The sequence below is a fragment of the Mugil cephalus genome, chromosome 7 (genome assembly GCF_022458985.1).
Source record: "Mugil cephalus isolate CIBA_MC_2020 chromosome 7, CIBA_Mcephalus_1.1, whole genome shotgun sequence".
Taxonomy (NCBI): domain Eukaryota; kingdom Metazoa; phylum Chordata; class Actinopteri; order Mugiliformes; family Mugilidae; genus Mugil; species Mugil cephalus.
The window spans coordinates 401,770-425,648 of NC_061776.1; the positions used below are offsets into that span (position 1 = coordinate 401,770).

The window sequence follows — 23,879 nt, forward strand, 5'->3', positions numbered from 1 at the left end:
CAGGAAGAAGGAAGTGTGAACATGATGCTGCTGCAGTCACATGATCTGGATCTCCTCATACTTCTGACAGAAAGGTGTTTTTAGACTAAATCATTATCCTGCACCCTGTTGGAAGAGACACTGTCAGACACCTCTACTTAAGACCTCTGAGAATCCTCCAGCTGGAGTCAACTCACAGCTCATATGACTGCTCCACCAAACACCCAGGCAGTCGTATGGTGAAGCTGGTGGATGACACGGTGGCGGTGGTGGGACAGATATCCCATGGTGACGAGTCAGTGTACAGATAGGAGTTGGAGGATCTGATGGATTGGTGCAGGGAGAACAATCTCTGGTTAATGTGGTGGAAACAAAGGAGATGGTGGTGTACTTCAGGAGAGGTGACCACGTTTACTCTCCCCTTCACATCAAGGGAGAAGCTGTAGAGATGGTCCACAGCATCAAGTACTTTGGGCTCTTCATCTCCAGTGACTTCAACTGGACCACAAACACAGAGAGCGTGGTCTAGAAGGTCCACCAACGCCTCTATTTCCTGAGGAGGCTAAAGCAGACTGGACTGAGCCCTGCTGTCCTCACAGCCTTCTACAGGTGTGTGGTGGAGAACACTCTGACCTCCTCCATCACCTCCTGGTACAGGAAGTGCTCGGCTGTGGACAGAAAGGCCCTGCAGAGCGTGGTCTGAATGGGACAGAAAATCTGCTGCTGCAGCCTGACGTCCATAGAGAACATTTACACCAGCTAGTTCAGGAGCAGAGCAGCCTGCATCGTGGGGGACTCCACCCACCCAGCAAATACACTATTCAGCCTCCTCCTCTCAGGAAAAAGAACTTGGAGTATCAGGACCAAACCATCAAGGATCCAGCTCAGCTTCTTTCCAGGAGCTGAGAGACTCAAACAATATGACAAAGACCATCTACTGCTCTATGCTCTGCATCTGACACATTTTTATTGCACTATCTTTATATTTTATATTCTTTATGTTTATGTGCTCCTGAACCAGAGAAACTAGTTTCGTTTGTATGTGCATCATTTAAATGACAATAAAGAACCTTGAACACTTGATCACAACATGCAGATAAAGAGATAATATCTTCAATAAAAGCCCTTTAGTTTAAGCTGAGAGCAGCACTCATAAACACACCAGGTACAAAGTCTGATCCACACCAAGAGATAAACTCACCTGCTTTCCTGTAAATGGAGAAGAGAGGCAGCATTCAATTCAAGTGTGTAGTCAGTTCAGACTCCATTTAGAGGAACACTGAAGGCTGAAGCAGGGTGAGTGTTAATATTCTTCTTCTTCTTCTTCTTCTTCTTCTTCTTCTTCTTCTTCTTCTTCTTCTTCTTCTTCTTCTTCCTCTTCTTCTTCTTCTTCTTCTTCTTCTTCTTCTTCGTCTTCTTCTCCTTCTTCTCAACAGTTTGATTCAAACATTCACACCAACTTGTGATTAATCAGCTGATTCCTGGTGGTTTACATAAACATATTAATGTCTTTCAAACCGATGACTATGAAACCAGTCTAGGCCTCTGATACCAAAGTGTTTATTATTTATTGATTAGGACGTCAATGTTACTGGTTTCAAATGCTTTAGACAAGTCTAAAAGATACCAATACCATAATCACCTGTATCAACTGCATCATTGATTTTATCAGTTAGATCAAACACTGCCGTGTATGTAGTATTTTCTTCCTGAATCCATACTGGGATGGGACTATAGCATTTAACTTGTCCAGATAGCTGCTAAGTCTATTGTAGACTCGTCTTTCCAGAGCCTTGGAGAGAGTTGTCAGGATGGAGAGTGGACGCTAGTTGCTCAAATGGTTTTTATCTCCACATGTGAAAACTGGTGGAAGTCGTGCAGTTGTCTCTGCTTGTGTTACTACTCCAGAAAGTAGAGACAGATTAATGCAGTAAGTAAGGGCTGCAGAAATTACACTGGCAACACCTTTCAGAGTTTCACTGGAGATTTAGTGGGTTCCAGCTGAGTTTGAACTTTGAACACATCATAATCATTTTATAGACCTCCTCACAGGAGGTTTTTGGCCCCTGTTCAAGACCTTGTTTAGTTCTCTCCAAGAGTTCTTAGAGTCACCCTGAGATGCATTTAGAAGGTCGACATCATGATTACTCTTCTTCTTTCTAATAATATGAGTAAGTTTGTTTCTGTCATTGAATTATTGATTTTAATTATTTGTATTTGGGTTTTTATATAATTTATTTTGTGATTGATGTATTTTAATATGGCCTTCATGAGCCATGGATTATGAATAGTTGTACTGCATAGTCTTCTCAGGGATGGTCCTTTGAATTCAGTTGTTATTTCTTTAGTTAGAGTCAAATGCAGCATCAGCATCACTGCAGTTGTAGATTCTATACCATCCCTTAGCCTGCAAGTCCTCATTTAGATGTCATATGGTTTTTACATGAAGTAATTTAGTTTTATTTCATGAACTCCTCATAAAAGTGGAGTTTCCTAAACTTTACTTTGTGTGTTTCCATTGTGAGAATTGATTTTCCTGTTTCTCCTACGTAGATTCCATCATCATGTGATCTGAGTTCATTAGTTTGAGCCATTCTTCCATTTGCTTCCAGAAGAAGTTGATAGTAAGTGAAGAGAATATGTTCTGTGGTTTACTAGTCTGAGTTACAAAATGAACCAGTGTGTCTTTCAATGCTGAATCTTAATCTAAAGAATTAGTTGGAATATGTGAGCTTCTTCATTCTGTTCATGGAGGAAAATGTAGGAATTCCCTTTGTAGTCTTTGAAAGGATCCATACTTCTAAAATCAAGTAGAACAGGTTTGGCTACAAGTCATTGGTCAAATCAAACTAATCAAAGTGAAAGGAATCAATCAAGGAACTGGAAATCCTTAAACACATTTAGCAATGTTGATAGTGAACTGGTTTCAGGTCAGTTTGTCCATTCATTCATAGTTAGCTTGTATTACTCCATCATAGCTAGAAAGACTTCATGTGACTGGAGAGGACTGACTGTATCTGAAGTTGATGTAAACTCTCTCTGTGTTACCTCTCAGACTGACTGAAGTCAGAAGATGGAGAAAGAGTCTACAGCATCCAGCTGTCTGTCTATGAAGAGTGACTGGTCCAAAGGTCAACCTCCACAGTTCAGGGAAGAACCTGGACCCTCAGACACACAGAGGCTTCATCAGTCGACAGGATGAATATAAATGCTCAACTGTACAGAAACTCAAAGGTGACCCCCTGACTCTTTTAGAATGACCATGTTCAGTGCTTCTCACTTACTGCAATGATTACTTCTAATACTGATATGTCCTGCATTAAGCTGGGCCTTCAGAAGGTCCTGGTCTTGGCTAATGTGAATGTTTGTAGTCTGTGAAATAAGTATCAGGATGTGGAGTGTGTTGTCAGAGATAACTGTATTAATCTTGGCTATTTCTGAGACCCACCTTGATGATTCCTTCACTGATTCAGTTGTAGCTACTGAGAATTTCTCGATTTACAGAAAAGACAGAAACAAGTTTGGAGGTGGAGTAGCTATTTATGTTGGTCAAATCAACCAACAAGTCTACTTGGCTTATTTAAAACCAAGCATAGCATGGTGTTTCTATAGGCCTCCTAGTGCTGATGCCCAGTATATGAATGGGATTTATGAGATGTGAGATAATATATCAAATTAAAACAGAGAAATCTTCTTACTAGGAGATATGAATGTAGATTGGTTGATGCAGTCATGTCTAAACAAGAAGAATTTGCTCTCTATATTATTATTATGCATTATTATTATGCAGTCAATATGTCTCCAGTTATTGCTGCTCCCATTAGAATGAGTCCAGGCAGTGATGGTATCACATCTAGGACTTGCATTGGTCATATTTATACAAATGTTCCTGACCAATGTCATAAGGCTGTCTCTGTCCCTGTAGGTTTCAGTGACCACAATATAACAGCTGTCGCTAGAAAGTCAAAGGTTCCAAAACCATTGCCATCTATGCGTGTGTAACTGTATTCACAAAGTCACCTGTATTGTGTGTGGAATGGTGGTCCATGGCAACTTTGAGGTGGTTTTCAATGACAACAGAAGCGTGTTGGTCAGAGACAGACAGAGAGAAGGTGATTTTCTGCCTCTGCACCGGTCTCACATTTGGGCCTACCGTGACAAAGCAGTAGCTCCTATCAGAAAAATACGCAGGTCGTGGGCGTCGTAAGACCTTCCAGAAGACTTTAATATCTTATTTGTCTTTCTAGAGTAAAGAGTTTGGAGGCATGTGCAAGTTTAAAACATCCAACCGCCCATATTGATAATATGGGCGGTTGGATGTGAGACCGGTGCAGAGGCAGAAAATCATCTTCTCTCTGTCTGTCTCTGACCAACGCGCTTCTGTTGTCATTGAAAACCACCTCAAAGTTGCCATGGACCACCATTCCACACACAATACAGGTGACTTTGTGAATACAGTTACACACACATAGATGGCAATGGTTTTGGAACCTTTGACTTTCTAGCGACAGCTGTTATATTGTGGTCACTGAAACCTACAGGGACAGAGACAGCCTTATGACATTGGGGTTGTAGGATGAGTTAAGGGACGGAAAAAATGAGGGAGATGAAAAATAATAAGAAGAAGAAACACACACGTTTATATGATGCAAGACATGAAAGCATTGTGTTCTCAATGATATCATGGGTAGAAAGACCACTGTATGTACACCCTTAGTGGAATCAAATGGTATTTTTCCCAGCAAACCATGTGATATCTCAGATCATTTTAATGAGTATTAATAGTAATGTATTTTATTTATCAGAACCTCAAGGTCAATTTACATTAATTAAAATGAGGATGAATACAAAATACAACGAAATAATCATGAAAATATCATACATAGATCATCAAAAATATACTCATAGGAAAAGTATCTAAACTGAGGCACGATGTGAATATTTCATTTCATTGCTGGATAAATCTTATATATAAGAGAGGAAGGAACAACCACTATAGTCTGTTAGATGAAGAGCTGCAGACGAGCTGCCTCTGCGGTCAAACACTGACACGCCCCCTGAAAGGCCTATAGAGCAAAGAACATTTCTAATATTTCCCCGAAAAATTTGTTATTATGAGAAGAAAAAACTAAAAACATTTAAAGTGAGTATTCTGTTTTTTGTTGCTTCATACTGGATGACTGTTTTCTTTCTGTCTCTGGTTTGTTCTTCTTTCCAGCTGATGTTGGTCTGCAAGAGGTTTTAGATGAACATAAGATCAGTCTGAGGAGGAGATGTGAACATGTGACTGAAGGAACTGATGTAAGTGGAAGAGGAACCCTCCTCAACAGGATCTACACTGAGCTCTACATCACAGAGGGACAGAGTGAAGAGGTTAATACCCAACATGAGGTGAAGCAGCTAGAGACAGCTTCCAAGATGGAGGCCCTCCATGACACTCCAATCAGGTGCCACGACATCTTTAAAGCCTTACCTGACCAACAGAGACACATCAGACTGGTTCTGACCTACGGCGTCGCTGGCGTTGGAAAAACCTTCTCAGTGCAGAAGTTCACTCTGGACTGGGCAGAGGGTTTGGAAAACCAAGATGTCGGTGTGGTGATTGTGCTTTCGTTCAGGGAGCTGAACTTGATCAAAAATGAGCAGTACAGTCTTCTCAGGCTGCTCCATGTTTTCCATCCAACATTACAGAAGGTCACAGCAGAGCAGCTGGCTGTCTGGAAACTTTTGTTCGTCTTTGACGGCCTGGATGAAAGCAGACTTTCACTGGACTTCAACAACAGTGAGGTTGTGTCTGATGTGACACAGAAGGCATCAGTCAACGTGCTGCTGACAAACCTCATCAATGGGAAGCTGCTTCCCTCGGCTCTGGTCTGGATCACTTCCAGACCTGCAGCAGCCAATCAGATCCCTCCTACATGTGTTGACAGGGTAACAGAAGTACGAGGCTTCACTGACGCCCAGAAGGAGGAGTACTTCAGGAGGAGGTTCAGTGATGAAGAGGTGTCCAGCAGAATCATCTCCCACATCAAGACCTCCAGGAGCCTCCACATCCTGTGTGGAGTCCCAGTCTTCTGCTGGATCACTGCTACAGTTCTGGAGCACATGTTGACTACAGAGCAGAGAGGAGAGCTGCCCAAGACCCTGACTGACATGTACTCACACTTTGTGATGGTTCAGACAAAGAGGAAGAAGAACAAGTACCATGGGGACATGAGACGAGTCCACAGGAGCTGATGGAGGCTGACAGGGAAGTTCTTCTGAAGCTGGGGAGGCTGGCGTTTGAACATCTGGAGGAAGGAAACATCATGTTCTACCAAGAAGACCTGGAGCACTGTGGTGTGGATGTGACAGAGGCCTCAGTGTACTCAGGAGTTTGTACAGAGATCTTCAAAAAAGAGAGTGTGATCTTCCAGAAATCAGTCTATTGCTTTGTTCATCTGAGCATTCAGGAGTTTCTGGCTGCAGTCTACATGTTCCACTGTTACACCAACAAGAAGACAGAGGTACTGAAGGACTTCCTGGGGAAAAAGTTCTGGTATGCCACTAAATGTCTGGATGACTTCCTGTATGAAACCATGGAGAAATCCCTGCTCAGTAAAAATGGTCACCTGGACCTGTTTGTTCGCTTCCTTCATGGCCTCTCCCTGGAGTCCAACCACAGACTCTTAGGATTTCTGCTGGGTCAGACAGAGAACAGTCCAGAAATCATCCAGAGAACCATCAACAGGCTGAAGGAGATGAACACTTATAAAATGTCTCCTGACAGAAGCATCAATATCTTCCACTGTCTGATGGAGATGAATGACCTCTCAGTTCATCAGGAGATCCAAGAGTTCCTGAAGTCAGAGAACAGATCAGAGAAGGAACTCGCTGAGATCCACTGCTCAGCTCTGGCCTACATGCTGCAGATGTCAGAGGAGGTTCTGGATGAGTTGGACCTGATGAAGTACAACACATCAGATCAGGGACGACGGAGACTGATCCCAGCTGTGAGGAACTGCAGAAAGGCTCAGTGAGTCCTGATGATTAACAGAATCAGTCAGATGTTCATCAGATGATCACCTCACTCTGTTTCATACTCATTCAGTCTGGATCTAGAATGGAAATGATCTGATTTTATAACAGATTTATATGTTTTCTAATCACAGGTTAACTGGATGTGGACTCTCAGAGACTCACTGTGAAATTGTGTCCTCAGCTCTGAAGTACAACCCTTCCTATCTGACAGAGCTGGACATGAGTTATAATGACCTGAAGGATTCAAGAGTGAAGCATCTGTCTCCTGGACTGGAGAGTCCAAACTGTAGACTGGAGACTCTGAGGTCAGTTCACTCACTGGAGATGTTGGAGGTTTTCTTTATTCATTCAGTTTATAAAAACTAAATACACAGTCACAGACTGTTACTGATGTTGTTGAGTCAGACTGATAGAAGACCACTGCTCGGAGTCACCATGAAACACACATGATACATTAATACATTTCCCCTCTTTGGATCATTAGACCTTTTATCTATATCTTTTATTCTTTATTCAGGTTGGAGAGATGCAGTGATGTTGAGCTGAACATTTAAACCCTGAACACATCTGATTGAATTATTCAGGATTTAATCTACATCTTTTATTCTTTATTCAGATTGATGAGCTGCAATTTGTCAGAGATCAGCTGTGATTCTCTGGGACCAGCTCTGAAGTCCAACCCCTCCCATCTGAAACATCTGGACCTGAGTTACAACAGACTGAAGGATTCAGGAGTGAAGCAGCTGTGTGGTTTTCTGGAGAGTCCAGACTGTAGACTGGAGACTCTGAGGTCAGTTCACTGTCTGTTACTGTTGTAGATCTGATATGTTTAATCACCAACTGAATCTAATTCATGTTCATTTATAACTTAATTGATCTTCAAACTGAAGACAAATCCAAACTAATTTCAATAGCTGTATAATGTTGATGCTTCATTCCTGGTCAACACACACAGATGAGATCATATGTTCAGATGCAGGTGTTTGAGGTGCGCTTAGTCTCTGAGCTTCCTGCTGTTTTATCATCATTCATTCATCATTTGGAGTCAAACCTGCTGTGATCCATGTATCAGTCCATTCTCTCTGAACCACAACTGCTGGAAGGAGCTCACACACCTCACACTGTCACATATTACTGTCTGTAGAAGACATGATGGAGATCCACAATAACACAGGGACAAAATTACTCAAACATGTCTGAGGAGATTTAACCTACATCTTTTATGCTTTATTCAGATTGGAGAGATGCAGGTTGTCAGAGATCAGCTGTGATTCTCTGGGACCAGCTCTGAAGTCCAACCCCTCCCATCTGAAACATCTGGTCCTGAGTGACAACAACCTGAAGGATTCAGGAGTGAAGCAGCTGTGTGGTTTTCTGGAGAGTCCAGACTGTAGACTGGAGACTCTGAGGTCAGTTCGCTGTCTGTTACTGTTGCAGATCTGATATGTTTAATCACCAACTGAATCTAATTTATTTTCATTAATAACTTTATTGTTCCTCAAACTGAAGATCTTCATGAGAATCTTTGTGGTAAATTCTGTTTTCTTCTTCTGTGGTTTAGTCCAGGCCTACTCATTTGGCGGATCGCGGGCCACATGCAGCCCAGAAACAGTGTCCTACTAGCTCTTGTTCAGTCAAAACAACCAAAAAATAAAAAATAAAAAAAATTGAATGCAGCACATCAGGTTACCTAGCAACCACAGACAATGTGGCGCTTTAGTTTTAATTACCTACTGAAACGGTTTTAGAAACTCCAGAAAAATGTCTTTGTCCAGCCTTAAACGTTAAACTGAAGATGAAGCCTTCGGTTGAACCCTGCCTGGGCAGAAAGATGCTGTTTCATTTTAACGCCAACTCCAAACACCAAACCTCTGTGTTTGCTTTGTAATGACTGCGTTGTGGTTCATAAGGAGTTCAATGTCCGGAGAAAACCACCAGCACAAACCCGAAGGGGGTTAGGGGGACCACACGTCCCCGATTTACAGGGACAGTCCCCGTTTTAGATGACCTGTCCCCGGCTAAAGCTGTCCCCGAAAATGTCCCTGATTTTCTGGTTTTCTGGTTTTCTGAGTGAGGACGAAAAGTGTTGCATGTAGACTAGAACAAGGGTTATCAGGCTGCAGTGATTCTACATGAGATGAAGAACTGGACTATCAGGACTCCCCATCTGGGCACAGAACAAAGTCATCACTTCATCACTCACCTCATTATATTTTAGAAACCGGAGCAAGGCACCATGTTAGCCTGCTAGCACAAGTCATTAGCCTAGCTCGGTAGCCTGAGCTAACATGGAAGCGGAGAGTTGGGTGGGCGGGTCTTAACATCCAGGCTGCACGACCCCCATGCCCATATTTGGAGTATCTGAGTGTGGGCGGATTAAAGCTCATCCAACATGGTGACGTTTTTGATGTCCCTATGTCACATACATTTATTTGATTTCAAAGTCAAAATCAGCTTTATTGTCAGTTCATGGGTTTCACGGTGACATCGCACCGTCTCAACGGCGCCATCTTTAGGACCATCAGATACTGGAAGTACGCTGTCAATGTGCCGTCTATCTGCTGTACGGTCGGCTGCGACAGAGCTAAGGCTAAAAATACAAGACTTACGTTTTACAATATCCCCAAAAACAATGAAAGAAGACAGAGGTGGGTCGCTGCCATTAAAAGGCCATCTTTAGGACCTAGCACCACCACCCGGTCCCGGAGGAAAATCGCCAGTCAAACAGCAAATGCGCATCTTTCACCTTCCGAAAAACAACGCTATATAAAGAAAATTGGTAATTTTGGTTTCGATCCCTACTTAATTGCCCTTGAAATGCTAATTCCCCTTCAATCTGCCTTAAATTTGCCAAATTTGTCCTTTGCTGACATATACATTTATCTAATTCATAATCCATCCCCCTACACTGGGGAGTCCCTGAAGGCTTACAAGAGCACCGAAGTCTACCTGTGCTTCACCTCAGGTTGGGTCACCGAGGCAAAACCCTATCACCTGTGAAACCCATGAATTTCTTCACATGTACCAGACACACAAAGAAATCTAAAAACTGTTTCTTCTGTCCACGGTGAAGAGGTAAAGTGCACAGGCTCAACGGATAAAGACATTTTCTAACACTGAAGGTAACAATAACTAAAGTGCACAGTTAAAAATGCAGTAAAAATCAAATAAAGAGTTCCCAGTGTATATGTAGACATATCAGCAGCAAGTCTTTCTGTATGAAACTATTTCATCTCCATGAATATGAATGACTTTGTGTTTTAATGCCTGGGTTACATTAGACAAACATGTTTATTCTGATAGTTGAGAAGTGAAAAAGTATTGATGATGATGAATGAACAGCGCTTGTTATTTAATTCTATTTCTTTGTGTTGATTTGAAGTTTGTCATTACCTCCTTGTTATTAACGGCTGAAAATGTGCAGCCCAGCATAAGATGTCAGTTTTAAAATGGGACCAACTGAATTTGTAATTGAATAGCCCTGGTTTAGTCCATAGACTCTCTGAACACATGATTTAAAGGAGGAACTTTACAAACTCACATCTTTTATTCTTTATTCAGATTGAGGAGCTGCAGGTTGTCAGACATCAGCTGTGATTCTCTGGGACCAGCTCTGAAGTCCAACCCCTCCCATCTGAAACATCTGTACCTGAGTGACAACAACCTGAAGGATTCAGGAGTGAAGCAGCTGTGTGGTTTTCTGGAGAGTCCAGACTGTAGACTGGAGACTCTGGGTCAGTTCACTGTCTGTTACTGTTGTAGATCTGATATGTTTAATCACCAACTGCATCTAATTCATGTGTGACACAGTTTGTGTCGTCTTGGTTCTTGGCTGGTTGAAATCTTTTTTGAATTAGTTGACTGTTGATGTTTGATCATAGACTTTGGAGTTACTTTGATGTTGCTACAGACTGCACCTGTTTAGTTTGTTTGGGATAAAAATGAAGGAAGTAGAAGCCCTTGGTTAATTAAAGAAACAAGAAAAATAATCTGTATAAATTGTTCAGTTAAAAACCAGAGAAGCAGAACAAAGATATAAAAGTTACAGAAATAAATGAACAGACATAATAAGAACTTGCAAAAAATGATTCTATGAAAATAAAAATAATCTAAAAGGATCTTGATTTACACTTATCAACTTAATTAAATATGTATCTACTAAGCAACATATCCTGACTACTTCATTGATAAGAATAAAGTCAATAATAACATGAATAATGTAGTTGACAGTTTGAATGTTTTTAGTAAATGTTGGCCCTGAGTTAGCTGGAGAAATTCCAGACCAGGGAACTGACCAATGATATAAAACTAAATAAATCTGAACTAAATCTAAAGGAATCCATGCTCAATTTTCCTCTCAGCAACACATGAGTGAGACGTGATAAACATTGTTCTAAAATGTCCAAGCCAATTATCCACAGACTGTCACGATATTGACATGACCATTGTGAAAAAAAATCCTAAATAATGTTGTAAAACCTCTAACCTATATCTGTCATTTATCTTTCTAATAATATTAAAATCACAAAAGTAATTCCATTGTAGAAAAAAGAGAGGAAACACAGCTCCACACATTACAGATCAACATCACTGCTGCCACAATTTCCAAAATCTGAGAAAAACTCTTCAGTTCCCGACTCGAAAATTTTCTTGACAAACATCAGATAATGAACGAAGGTCAGTACGGTTTTAAAACAAAAACAACCACCTCAATGGCAATAATTGAAGCAGTATAAGAATCACTAAAGCTCTGGACCAAAAACACATGCAGTTGGATTTTTATGGATCTTAAAACTTTTACCACAATCACTCAGTCACTCCTACTCAACAAACTGACACTATATAGTACTAGTGGGGTTGATGGAGAGTGGTTAAGAAGCTACTGAACATGAACTTGGTACTTTCTACTGCTCCTTGGTTCTCCCATACTTCACCTATTGTGTTGAAGTGTGAGGAAACAGTTCCCGACGCACAATGAACTCATTAGTCACATTAGAGAAAGGAGCAGTGAGGATTATTCATAAGGTTGGATTTCTAGTCCAAACTATTCAAATCCATCATCTTGGAAGATTTTGTACTTCGATGATCTTATTCAAAGCATGTTACAAATCACTGCCTATTCATATACAACATTTATTCCCAGTTCAGGAGAGAACTTATCATTTCAGAGGATATGGAGATTTCACATTACCTACATTTAGAACCACTCAAACTAAAGTTTGTGTTTGTCTGTATGAGGAGTGAAACTTTGGAACAGTCTAGATGTCCAACACAAGCAATGGCCAAATACCTCCAGATTTAAAGTGAAATCTCTAAGCATATGGTCCAGTCTCAGTATAAAGAGAGCATGTCTTAATCCTTATGTTCCATCAATACTCTGTCCATCTGTGCTTATTGTTCCTCATCTCTTTGCTATGTGTTGTCCATTACCTTTCTGCTATTGTTGTCTCTGACCACTGTTGGTGTGTAGTTATTATTCTAATGTAGTTAACGGTTAACTCTTAGTCAGTGAACATTGTTCTATCTTTCACACCTATTCTGCTTCTATGATGCAAATACTGTTGAAGAGTTTATTATAATCTGGTATCGACCTTTTTCTTCAATGTCCTGGTTTTGAATTTAAAATGATAGGAGGAAGTGTTTGAAACCTGGTTGTGTTTAGTCATAATGAGCAATGGGGGTGGGATTTAAATCAGTTTTCTTCTATGCAGGCCCTTCTCCAGCATAAATGATAAATGTGAACATTGAACCTGAATGTCTTCTGTTGGAAGGAACTGCATCATTAGATCCTACTATGCTCATTTACCTTGGAAAATGTTTTAGTCACTGGTTCCAAATAAATGGAAAAAACAATATGTTTATCCAGAACTTTCCTCCATGAATCTGTAAATGTCCTTTAGTTCAAGACAAGTGTTTGTAGCAGAAACTGTAGAAAATGTTAAAGTCAGTGAAGCTTAAAGGCTGTTAGGACCAGTGATGTTGAGCTGAACATTTAAACCCTGAACACGTCTGATTGAATTATTCAGGATTTAATCTACATCTTTTATTCTTTATTCAGATTGATGAGCTGCAATTTGTCAGAGATCAGCTGTGATTCTCTGGGACCAGCTCTGAAGTCCAACCCCTCCCATCTGAAACATCTGGACCTGAGTGTCAACAGTCTGAAGGATTCAGGAGTGAAGCAGCTGTGTGGTTTTCTGGAGAGTCCAGACTGTAGACTGGAGACTCTGGAGTGAGTTCACTGTCTGTTACTGTTGTAGATCTGATATGTTTAATCACCAACTGAATCTAATTCATGTTCATCCAGAACTTTCCTCCATGAATCTGTAAATGTCCTTTAGTTCAAGACTTAAAGGCTGTTAGGATCAGTGATGCCAGTAACTAGTGAGGTGTTACTGTAATCTGACTACTTTCTACAGGAACAGTAATCTAACACGCAGTAATCAGATTACAGTTACTTATCCAAGTCACTGTGCGTTACTATGTAAAAAGTGCAGGAGAAATAAGTTATTAAACAATTAAGTGTAACTGCACTCGTCGAAACAGATTTTGAATACACTGTGAGAATAAATCAATTAATATTGGATCAATTTGCATTATTAGTAAATAATCAATCTCATCTATCTGAGGCATCAGCTCTCAGTATAGGGATTATCTGTTTCCAGCTCACAAGGACCTTCTGACAACAACAACGAAGTGAAACATGTGGTTTATTTACAATGACGAATAGTGAATAATAAATAATATGATGAATAATATAACGGAGTAATGGAAAATGATGAGAATACCGAAATAAATGAGTTTAATGAAAATGAGAAAGCAAACAGAACCTAATTTCTTAAATTAATTTTTCAGATTTATTTAAGGTTTCTTTAGTTATAACACAATCATGAACTCTGCTCAAATATGATGGTGATGGTCTACTTATGGGAACTCCTTGGATTCCGCTCCGAACAACTGGATCGGGGACAAATGCTGTCCTGGTGAGCTCGATCTTCCACAGCGGTACCATTGGGCAAACCGGCAGTACCGAAGAGCAGATTGATGGACAGTCATCCAGGTCCGGACCTCAGCGTTGGTTACAGTGAAGTTTTTCTCAGCGTTACGAAGACAAAAGTGGACAACTGTGAAGTTGCCGTGTAGCAGAGTCTGATGGCGTCTGTTAAAAATTGGTTGTCAATGATGGAACTGAAAAATCGCTGGTCGAAAATATCTTCAAAAACATTATTAATGCATGACTGTCTTGAATAAAAAAAATAAAATAAAAATCAGCTTGTACTTTGAGAAAGTCGTGCGTTAAATGTGGTGAGAATAATTAAAAATTAAAACTTAAGCACGCCCACTGGCAGGCAATAAAAAGAGTTAAAAGTAAAAAGTATCCCATAGACAAAAACGGACTAAGAAGAGAACTGAGCCAGGAGAAAACTGGACTCTAAAAAGTTGTGAGCTGCGAGAGAGAGGAGAACTAAACTAAGACCGAATAACAACATGAAGAGAACTAAAAGAGAACTCAGGACTGAAAGAGAACTGGACTAAGACTGGCCAGGCGCTAGTTTGTCACCAGTCTCCGCAGGGTGTGTCCTTTTGTTGGGAAACTGGTTTTTAACGCCTTCCGATGATTTACATTGCTTTCTTCAGAGAGTATTAACTAATGGTTGTACTTCTCACAATCTTAAACTCAGAAGTAGGATGAGAGAGACATGAAATCAAACATTTTAAATGAAATATCATGTCACCATGAAAACACATTGTCAGAAACATTAATTTCTAGGACCTTCCTCAATATCCTGGATGGCAGTATGGCTCCATGGTAGAGACTTATGATTAAAATACTAAAGCTCTAATTTGGTCAAATTTTGGGCTAGGAAAACAAACAAAACTGTACATTGACACAAATTATGAGCTGAGTATAGATTAAACATTGTGATTTAACAGTTTGTAGTTCTAGTCAGACAGAGATCTTGCAGTTCTGAATTATTTACAATCTTTATCTGCCACAGGTGGTCCAAGACGCAGAGGAGTCTGATCGTTCTTATCTGGGAGAAAACTTTAAATCCTTGTTCTTTGGGACAGGAATGTGCTTAAAAGCTTGTTTTATGGCTTTGTTTTATGGTCTCAGAAATCTGCAAGGGAAACAACAACAGCCCTCTTCATTATCGACTGAGGTTCAGTGAGTGGAGACAAAGTCTCTCTAGCTTCTCAAACACAACATAGAAAAGCAAAAGAAGCTGGACTTTGGTCCAAACCAGTAAGTGGGGAGAGTTGAAGAAGCTGGTTGGACAGAATGTTGTAGAGGAACTGGAATCTACCTTAGTTACTTTAAAACCAAGTAATCATCAGAGTAACTGAGTTACTGTTTGGAGGAGTAATCAGTAATCAGATTACTCTACAAATGTCAGTAACACACCTTCCAATGGATTTAAACCTGAAATGAATTAAATGAATGAAGTTGTGTGTTTTTATATAAATTCAAGATCAGCAGAGGAGAAAACATCTGATGAAATGTTAGCTTCCTGTTAGTGGTAGAGAACAGCTGATTGGTTAGAAGATGAGTCTGACTCTACATTCACCAGATGGACATATGCTCATTATTTTCAGTCCATCAGAGAAAAGGAGACCAAAAACATTAGAGTTAAGTTCACTTTGTGTGAGGAACCAAAAGATCTGTGGAGCTCAGGAACTAGCTCAAGTAATTTAAGGAAACATGTGGCGTGGTGCAGCTTTCTGTAGGTTCACTGACAATATACAGTAGTAGCTTCTAGCAATATTCATTCAATACGAATACACCTCAATTTACAGCATCTCCATCACTATATGTATTGAGCCATGAGCCATAACTGCTCCATTATACTGTACTGCTGTTAGCGTTAGCCTAGCTTAGTCATTATGTCATTCACCTTCTACTGGATGTGGACATGAGCTCCACTGAAAGAAATAACATGTACTGAGTCAGTGAAGCAGCTGTGTGGTTTTCTGGAGAGTCCAGACTGTAGACTGGAGACTCTGAGGTCAGACTCCATGTTTTCTTTGTGTGCTGACATGAATGTGAAGGTAAAGTTGTGGTGACATCAGGCTGATATTCTACTGATCCACACTGAGGATCTTCATGCTAAAGTCTGCTTTCTTCTTCTGTGGTTTAGTCCATTGACTGTGACAGAGCCATGTTGAGCTCCACATTTCAAAGCTTCATAGAAGAAGACAAATCCTCCACTGGATGATTGACTCTGAAACTCTGACACTCTTCATTTCCACCTTAGAGCTTTTCAAATTAAAAGCAGGTCACCCACTAACAGTCATTTTATATTATAGCTCAATCACTTATTTAATGATTTATTTGCTAAAATGTTGTTGATTCCACTCTCTCTGAGTTCAAGGTGATATCTTCACATGTCTTAGTTTGTCTGAACCAGATTCTAAAAGAGTTCACTGTGGAGGAACAAAACATCTTCAACATGTCGACTTTAAACTTGTTCATTCTGAACCTTCTTCAGCTCTGAACACATGATTTAAAGGAGGAACTTAAGAAACTCACATATTTTATTCTTTATTCAGATTGGAGAGCTGCAGGTTGTCAGAGATCAGCTGTGATTCTCTGGTCTCAGCTCTGAAGTCCAACCCCTCCCATCTGAAACATCTGGACCTGACTAACAACAACCTGGAGGATTCAGGAGTGAAGCAGCTGTGTGGTTTTCTGGAGAGTCCAGACTGTAGACTGGAGACTCTGGAGTGAGTTCACTGTCTGTTACTGTTGTAGATCTGATATGTTTAATCACCAACTGAATCTAATTTATGTTCATCTAGAACTTTCCTCCATGAATCTGTCTTCTACTTTCTACTGGATCTGATGATGAAGGGAGTCTCTGGAAACACTCCTTCACCTCCTCTCTTCTTTCTCCTCCTCTCTACAGGTGGAGGTGATAAACAGGAGGGTGTGTGAGGTGAGAGGATGAGCTGTGTCCTGATGATCCAGAGGCTGAAGCAGCAGCAGCTTGTGTGGACAGAGACTCTGACTGCAGATAAATGCTGATGTTGATCAAGAAGTGAGCAGCTCAGTCACAAACATGAGCTTAAACTCACACATCATTCTCCCAGTGATGCAGCCAGTGTTCAGTTCCACTGACTCTGATACAGTGGTGTGAAAAAGAGTTTGGATCCTTCAGGATTTATTAGTTTTACTGTTTGTCACCTAAATGTTTCAGATCATTGAACAAATTTAAATAAGAGACAAAGAACACAAGTAAACACAAGATGCAGTTTTTATTATTAAAGGAAATAAATCCAATACTATATGACCCTGTGTGTTAAAGTGTTTTAAATGTAGAAGATGATGGAAAGATGATTTTCATTGTATCAGAGCAAAGAAACAAGAAGAGTTGTGAAGTGCAGTCATTATGTCTGGTTAATGCAGCAGCTTCAACAAAACTTGAATCCCTGTTCTTCAACTCACCTATAATGTGAGATAGAAGCAAAAAGAGGTAAAGCAACATGTCTTTGGAGTTATTAAAGCCAGACAGACAGCACATCAACAATGTTCTTCCACCAGAGTAGAATGAGGAAGAAATAATGTCATTGGATGAGCTGATGATGTTGAGTGGGCGGGGCCAGTTACAGTTTGACTTCAACTCAACCAATCAAATTCTTCTCTGCTTCAACAGCAGCTCTGTCTCAGATCTCAACTGCTTCATTTCTCTGTTGTCTTTTCCTCAGTCCAATGAGTCAGAAATCAGTGGTTGAACAGAGTGTGGCTCCCTCTAGTGGATGTTGTGGAGTATTGTGTTGTCTTTGCTCCAAAGGTTTTTGTTCAGAGTTTTGGTGTTTCCTGTCACTGTGGGCCTCAGAGCACAGTAGTACACAGCAGAGTCTGACACTGCAGCAGAGGAGATCTCCAGATGAAACTCCTTTGTTTTTTCGTCATGATTTAAAGTCAACCTTTCTATTTTCTCTGAATAATCTGTGATGAGAAGCTGTGGAGATGAACTGGACTTCTGTTGGTACCAGTAGAGGTTTAGAACAGAACCTGAATAGTTGCAGGAGAGAGTCACAGTGTCTCCTTCCAAACCCATCACTACATCTTTAAATGGTGTCAGTACATCCTCAGAGGATCCTGAAAACAACAGAGAAATTTGGATTTTAATTCTCTATCTTTAAACTTAGTTCAGTGGTTTAAAAGTCAATCATTTCAAACATCAGCATGTTTTTCATGTCTATCATCTCCTCTTCCATCTTTTGATGACTTACCAGTTTGAAAGGAGACCATCATCATCCAAATGAAAAGCAGGAACATTATTTTCACTTGTACTGAATGAACAATAGAGAGAACACAGCAGCTCTTCAGTTCCAAAGTGAAGCCTTTCATATTCAGTTGTGTAGCTCCTCCTCTTGCTGTGGTCTGTTTCCATTCAGGCTGATGGAAGCTTTAAAAATGACAGTGATGCTGCAGTCATCATCATCCAAGAAGGTCAGACTGAAGCAGGAAGCTGCAGAAAATTCACCTGAATCAATCTGGAGAGAAACAACTTCCTGAGGAATCAAAACCCTTCAACTGCATCCTGAACAGATACTCTGTGTTGTCAGTAAAACATGTTCAAGGAACTAAATGAGGTCAAGTTAAAGTTCTCAGCTTCTCTCTAAAATACTGTAGATGATGCTCAGAGTCAGTTTGGTGTTTCTAGACTGGGATCAACTCTCATCATCTTTCTGACTCTTTTGCTTCTTGTCTCTTTAAAGATGTTCCTAAAAGCCTCAAGGTAGCTTCATAATGTTTGTTAAAACTAGTCACAATCATCTGAATCTCTTCAACCTTCCACCAACAGATCAATCCAGATGTTTTTATAGATCATCGTATCATTCAATGAAATAACAGAAGTTTATCAAAATAAAAAAGAGATTAAATCAGAATCAGATCATTTGGTCATAGTTTTATTTTATAGTAGCTGCAGGGACATATCTTAACCTCCAGGGGCATCATAGTGTCTAAAAGTCATGTCTCCATGTTTGGTTTGAACTCTGAGCACCACTAGTTGACTACTCCCTGCAGATCTGACAGACCTACCAGGTTATTACTCAGCAAACATGTCTGATATGCAACACATTTAATATTTGTTCTGCTCTTTGGTCTGTGTTGTGAATGGGATTGTTGGTGATTGAGTTTGGAAGAGTTTTCTGTTTATGTTTGTTCATATTAGTTATTTTTTAGCACTGCTGTGATTGGTACTCGTGATCTCAGTGTCATGTACACAATGACAACAAAGTGTTTTTCTTTATTTCTTTCTGATGCACTTTGGACCCAGACTAGCAGAGGGTGAGTGGAGCTGTAAATGAATTTGTATATTTAGCTGAATACAGTGAAAAGATCTAAGATTTGGTGTTTTCGCAGCAGCATTGTGAATGACTTGCAGTGTTCTTATTGTGTTGTGGTGGTGGACAGGAAGGAGTTTATTACAGTCGTCCAGCCTACAAGAAATAAAAGCCTGAAGCAGATTTTCTAAATCTCACTGGGACTCAAAGTTTGTCATTTTAATTTAGTTCTCAGATGCCATGATGATGATTGTGATGCAGCTTTGATGCGGCCACTGAAATGTAGATCCTCATCAGCGACAACTAAATCTGCCTCAGCAATATCAACACATTTTATCCACTCTGCAGGGAATGACTGCTGGAAAACTGCTTTAGTGCCAACTCAGTCACACAACATCCATTTTTAAAATGACATGTCTCTGAAATTGATGAAAAGACTGATGTAAATCAATCATGTGACCATTTAAGAAGGAATGGTTTGTTGGAGGACTTTCAGTCAGGTTTTGGTTAAAGTTACTAATCCTCTCCTCATTGTCTCAATGGACTTGTCTCTATACTCATCCTGCTGATCTCAGAGCTGCATTTGATCCATTGATGACGATATTTTACTAAGACTCCAACATGTTATTGTGATTAACTGAGGAAACACTACATAAATCTCTTGCTATGCAGATGACACCCAGCTATATTTATCTATGAATCCGGATGAAACGGATCAGTTAGTTCAACTCTTATACTGTGAGGAAACTTGAAGTTCTATTTGACCAGGATCTGTCCTTTAATTCATAAAACAAGTGACCAGGACTGCCTTCTTTAACTTCAACAATATTGTCACAACTAGGAACATCCTGTCTCAACGTGATGCTGGAAAATTACTTGATGTATTTGTTACTTGTAGGATGGATGAGTATAGAAATTGTTGTAGTCTGATTGCATCCACACCTCCACCCTGTTCTTTGTATCACCAGTAAAACACTAATAGGAAACACATTGGGTCTGAGCCTGGTTTCAGAACAATCACATGTAACAACACTATTCTAGATAGAATCTAGTGGTCTTTAGAGCTCAGAGACTGGTTTTACTGCTGCATGGCCCCCTCTAGTGGATGTTGTGGAGTATTGTGTTGTCTTTGCTCCAAAGGTTTTTGTTCAGAGTTTTGGTGTTTCCTGTCACTGTGGGCCTCAGAGCACAGTAGTACACAGCAGAGTCTGTCACTGCAGCAGAGGAGATCTCCAGATCCATTTTAATTTCCTCCTTTCTTACATTTACAGACAGTCCATCCACTGTTGTTTTCATTATTGCTCCTGATTCCAGATGAGAGATCAGGAACTCTGGAGGTTTTCCTGGATATTGTCGATACCAGAAGAAATAATCAGTCGTAGCTCCTTTGGTGTATTTACAGGACAGAGTAACAGTGGTTCCTTCTAAACTGGACTCTTCAGTCTTGACTGCAGTGAGTTGTTCATGGCTGACACCTAAAGGAAGAGATAACTGTTATATCATGTTAGAAATGTTTCAATCCATCATTTACATCCATTCAACATTTTAATTTAACATCATTTTCCTGTATAGTGTAGCATACCTGTGAGAATGAAAAGAAGCAGAGAAAACGTCCAATAGTCCAACGACAGCATGTTGAATAAAGGAAATGTTTCTGGTTTGTGTTTTGAAGTCTGTTGAATCTGGAAGTTTCTCTCTCTTCTATAGTTCAGTAACAGCTCAGCTCCTCCCTGAATCTCTCCATCTCCTCTTTGAGGATGTTGATGTTCTATCACCTCTACAATGAATCTAGAGCAGACTGTATCCTAACCAACCATAGAAGAAGGACAGAGTGTGGCTCCCTCTAGTGGATGTTGTGGAGTATTGTGTTGTCTTTGCTCCAAAGGTTTTTGTTCAGAGTTTTGGTGTTTCCTGTCACTGTGGGCGTCAGAGCACAGTAGTACACAGCAGAATCAGTCACATGAAGCTTCTGGATCTTCAGAGGAACTGATTTGTCTTTGAGCTCAGCATCAAATCTGTCTTTAGGGAAATCTGGAGCATTGTCGTCACCTCCAAACTTGATACGCCGCAAAATGTACTTAGCATAACTATTCAGTTCTTGTTTGTACCAGAACAATGTTGGAGTTGTGTCACTGGTCTCAAAAGTACAGTTGAGTGTGAGAGTGTCTCCTTCAGTAGCAATGACATCTCCTGGTGTCTGCATCACTTTGTCTTCTCCTTTACACTCTGGGGAAGAACAGAACATGCAGAGGAAGAGATGAATCAATAAAGATGATTGATTCAAGGACAACAATCAGCAGCTTTAAATGTGTTCAAGTGTGTGAAGAGGAAACATGTTGAGCTTTCTATATTACCAAAGAAAAGAGCAGCAAGAATAATCCACAGCCAATGTTCCATCTGTACAACAAGGTTTAAATCAACAGGAGAAACTAGCTGATGTTCAACATTCAGTCTGACAATTTTTCTCTCAAGCAGCAGTTATAATTGACACAATGGTTGAACCCAGTGCACAAGTAGTGCACCGCCTACTTGATAATGTCGCCCTCTAGTGGAGATTAAAAAAAAAACATTTTATTGTTCAATTGTCTCAGCTGGAAGTTGTTTGTTCAGTGAGCTGTTCTTGCTGGAAGTGTGTTGTGTGTGTTGGTTTTGGGAGGTTAGTGAGTCTTGGGAGCAGGCAGCATGTTCAGAGTTGTGATGACCTGAGGGAGGAAGCTCTCTGAGTCTGAGGGATCTGGCCTGGATGCTCCGGAAACTTTTACCTGATTGCAGTGGGTAGAAAAGGCAGTGGAGAGGGTGGGAGATAAAATGTTGGAGGCTTTCCTGATCCACCTCAACCTGCACATGTTGAGAGAAGATGGAGAGAGTCTTCTGACTGAGTCACATGTGTGTGCTCCCTCCCTGCCTGCAGGGTGTGCTGTGTTTCATTCAGTCATCATCCTTATAAGAATGCCTGGGAAGGATGCAAACATCCCTAGTGATTATATGCCCATAGCATCGACATGTCAAATGGGGAAGCTGATGAGAGGATGATTAATGACAGACTTGCACTCTGGCTGGAAACCAGAGGTTTGTTGCTGAACTACCAAAGTGGTTTTAGGAAAGGTAGAGAAACAGTGGAGCCAGCAGTTCTCACTGAAGCCTCTGTTAGAAAGGCGCAGGTAAACAAGGAGTCAGTCACTGCTGTATTTGATACTGAAAAGGCCTATGGTGTGGTTTGGAGGCAGAACCTTCTTATGAAGCTTCATCAGGTGGGAGTTAAAGGTAGAATGCTTCAATGGATGAAGAACTTTCTCTCTGGTAGGAAAATAGTGGTAAGAGTTGAAGAAGCATTTCGCAATGAACATACAGGTCAGTATTATCAGCCCAGTGTTGTTGTTGGTCCTGATTAATGATGTTTTTAAGAATCTGGAAGGATCCATGGAGGTAGCTCTGTTTGCAGATGATAGGGCTATGTGGAAAAGGATGAGGAACCTCAACTACATGGTAAGTAAAATACAGTAAGCAGTGAATGAAGTTAAAAGATGGTCTCTAGAGTGGGCTTTTAGACTGGCTATTATTTTTCTGTGAGAGAAGTATTCCCAAGACCTAAAGATTTCAGTTTCTGATTAAGAGCTGGGAAGAGTTGATCATTTAAATACCTTGGTTTGTGGTTTGATAAAAGATTAACTTGTTCAGTTCATATCAGTAGAATAATAGACAAATGCAAGAGTGCTGAATGTGATGAGATGTTTACAAGGGCTGGACTGGGCAGCAAATAAACCTGTGATGAGATCAGTCCATGTTAATGTCATTAGATCAATACCAGACTATGGGTGGATCATTTATAGATGCGCAGTAAAAGCTAATTTAAGGGGTCAGATGTAATCCAGAGTAAAGCTGTGAGATGGGGTTGTGGGCCTATGAAAGCTGCTCCAGCTGCAGCACTCCAAGTGGAGCTGGGGGAGATGCCTCTGCATATGAGAAGAGATCAGTTTATTGGGCCAACCTTAGAGGTCAGAAGGATGAGAAGAGCAGCAGATCTGTTCTTGTGCATTGACAGGACAAAGAGAGAGCTCAACTCAAAGCTTTGGTTGGAGCATAGAACAGGAAGCCAGAGAGATGGGCCTTCAGGAGCTTCATGTGAGTCTAACAGTGTGTTTCCCAGCAGTTCCTCTGATGTTGATTTACACCTGCTAGAGTTAGAAGGGAGAGATGTTACTGTCATGCAGTAGAGAACCAGATTAGATTATCATACGGAGAAAGAGTTGTTGTTCTGACGGATGCATCTAAGACAGAAACCAGTAGAGTGGGCGCTGCATTTACAATCCCCAGTCTGAGGATTTCTATAGGAGAGAGACTGAATAACAGCCTCTTTAGTTTAGTGTGGCTTTATTTAAGTCAAGTACACACATCAACACAACATTATGTACGCATGTAAATAAAAAAAGCAGATTTTTATTCACTTTATACATCATCTGATCAGTTTTATAGTTGAGAGGATCACTGAATTTTAAGGTCTGTGAGTTTATAGATGATTTGTTTGTTGGGTCTTGATAATCAGCTCTGTTGATTATTCTTAGTGCTCTCTTTGGTAATATGAA

At 40.4% G+C, this 23,879-nt stretch overlaps 2 long non-coding RNA genes and 1 pseudogene across 2 annotated transcripts; all 3 read left to right on the forward strand.

Annotated features, from left to right (window-relative positions):
- Nucleotides 1-1,177: 1,177 nt before the first annotated feature.
- LOC125010282 lies at nucleotides 1,178-5,254 on the forward strand. The gene is made up of 4 exons (XR_007113039.1): nucleotides 1,178-1,275; nucleotides 2,533-2,603; nucleotides 3,035-3,213; nucleotides 5,198-5,254. It is a non-coding gene; the product is annotated as an uncharacterized LOC125010282 (long non-coding RNA).
- Nucleotides 5,255-5,706: 452 nt separating this feature from the next.
- On the forward strand, nucleotides 5,707-6,998 carry LOC125010575 (annotated as a pseudogene).
- A 6,193-nt stretch (nucleotides 6,999-13,191) lies between these two features.
- Nucleotides 13,192-17,281, forward strand: LOC125010281. The gene is made up of 2 exons (XR_007113038.1): nucleotides 13,192-13,231; nucleotides 16,908-17,281. It is a non-coding gene; the product is annotated as an uncharacterized LOC125010281 (long non-coding RNA).
- The last annotated feature ends 6,598 nt before the right edge of the window (nucleotides 17,282-23,879 follow it).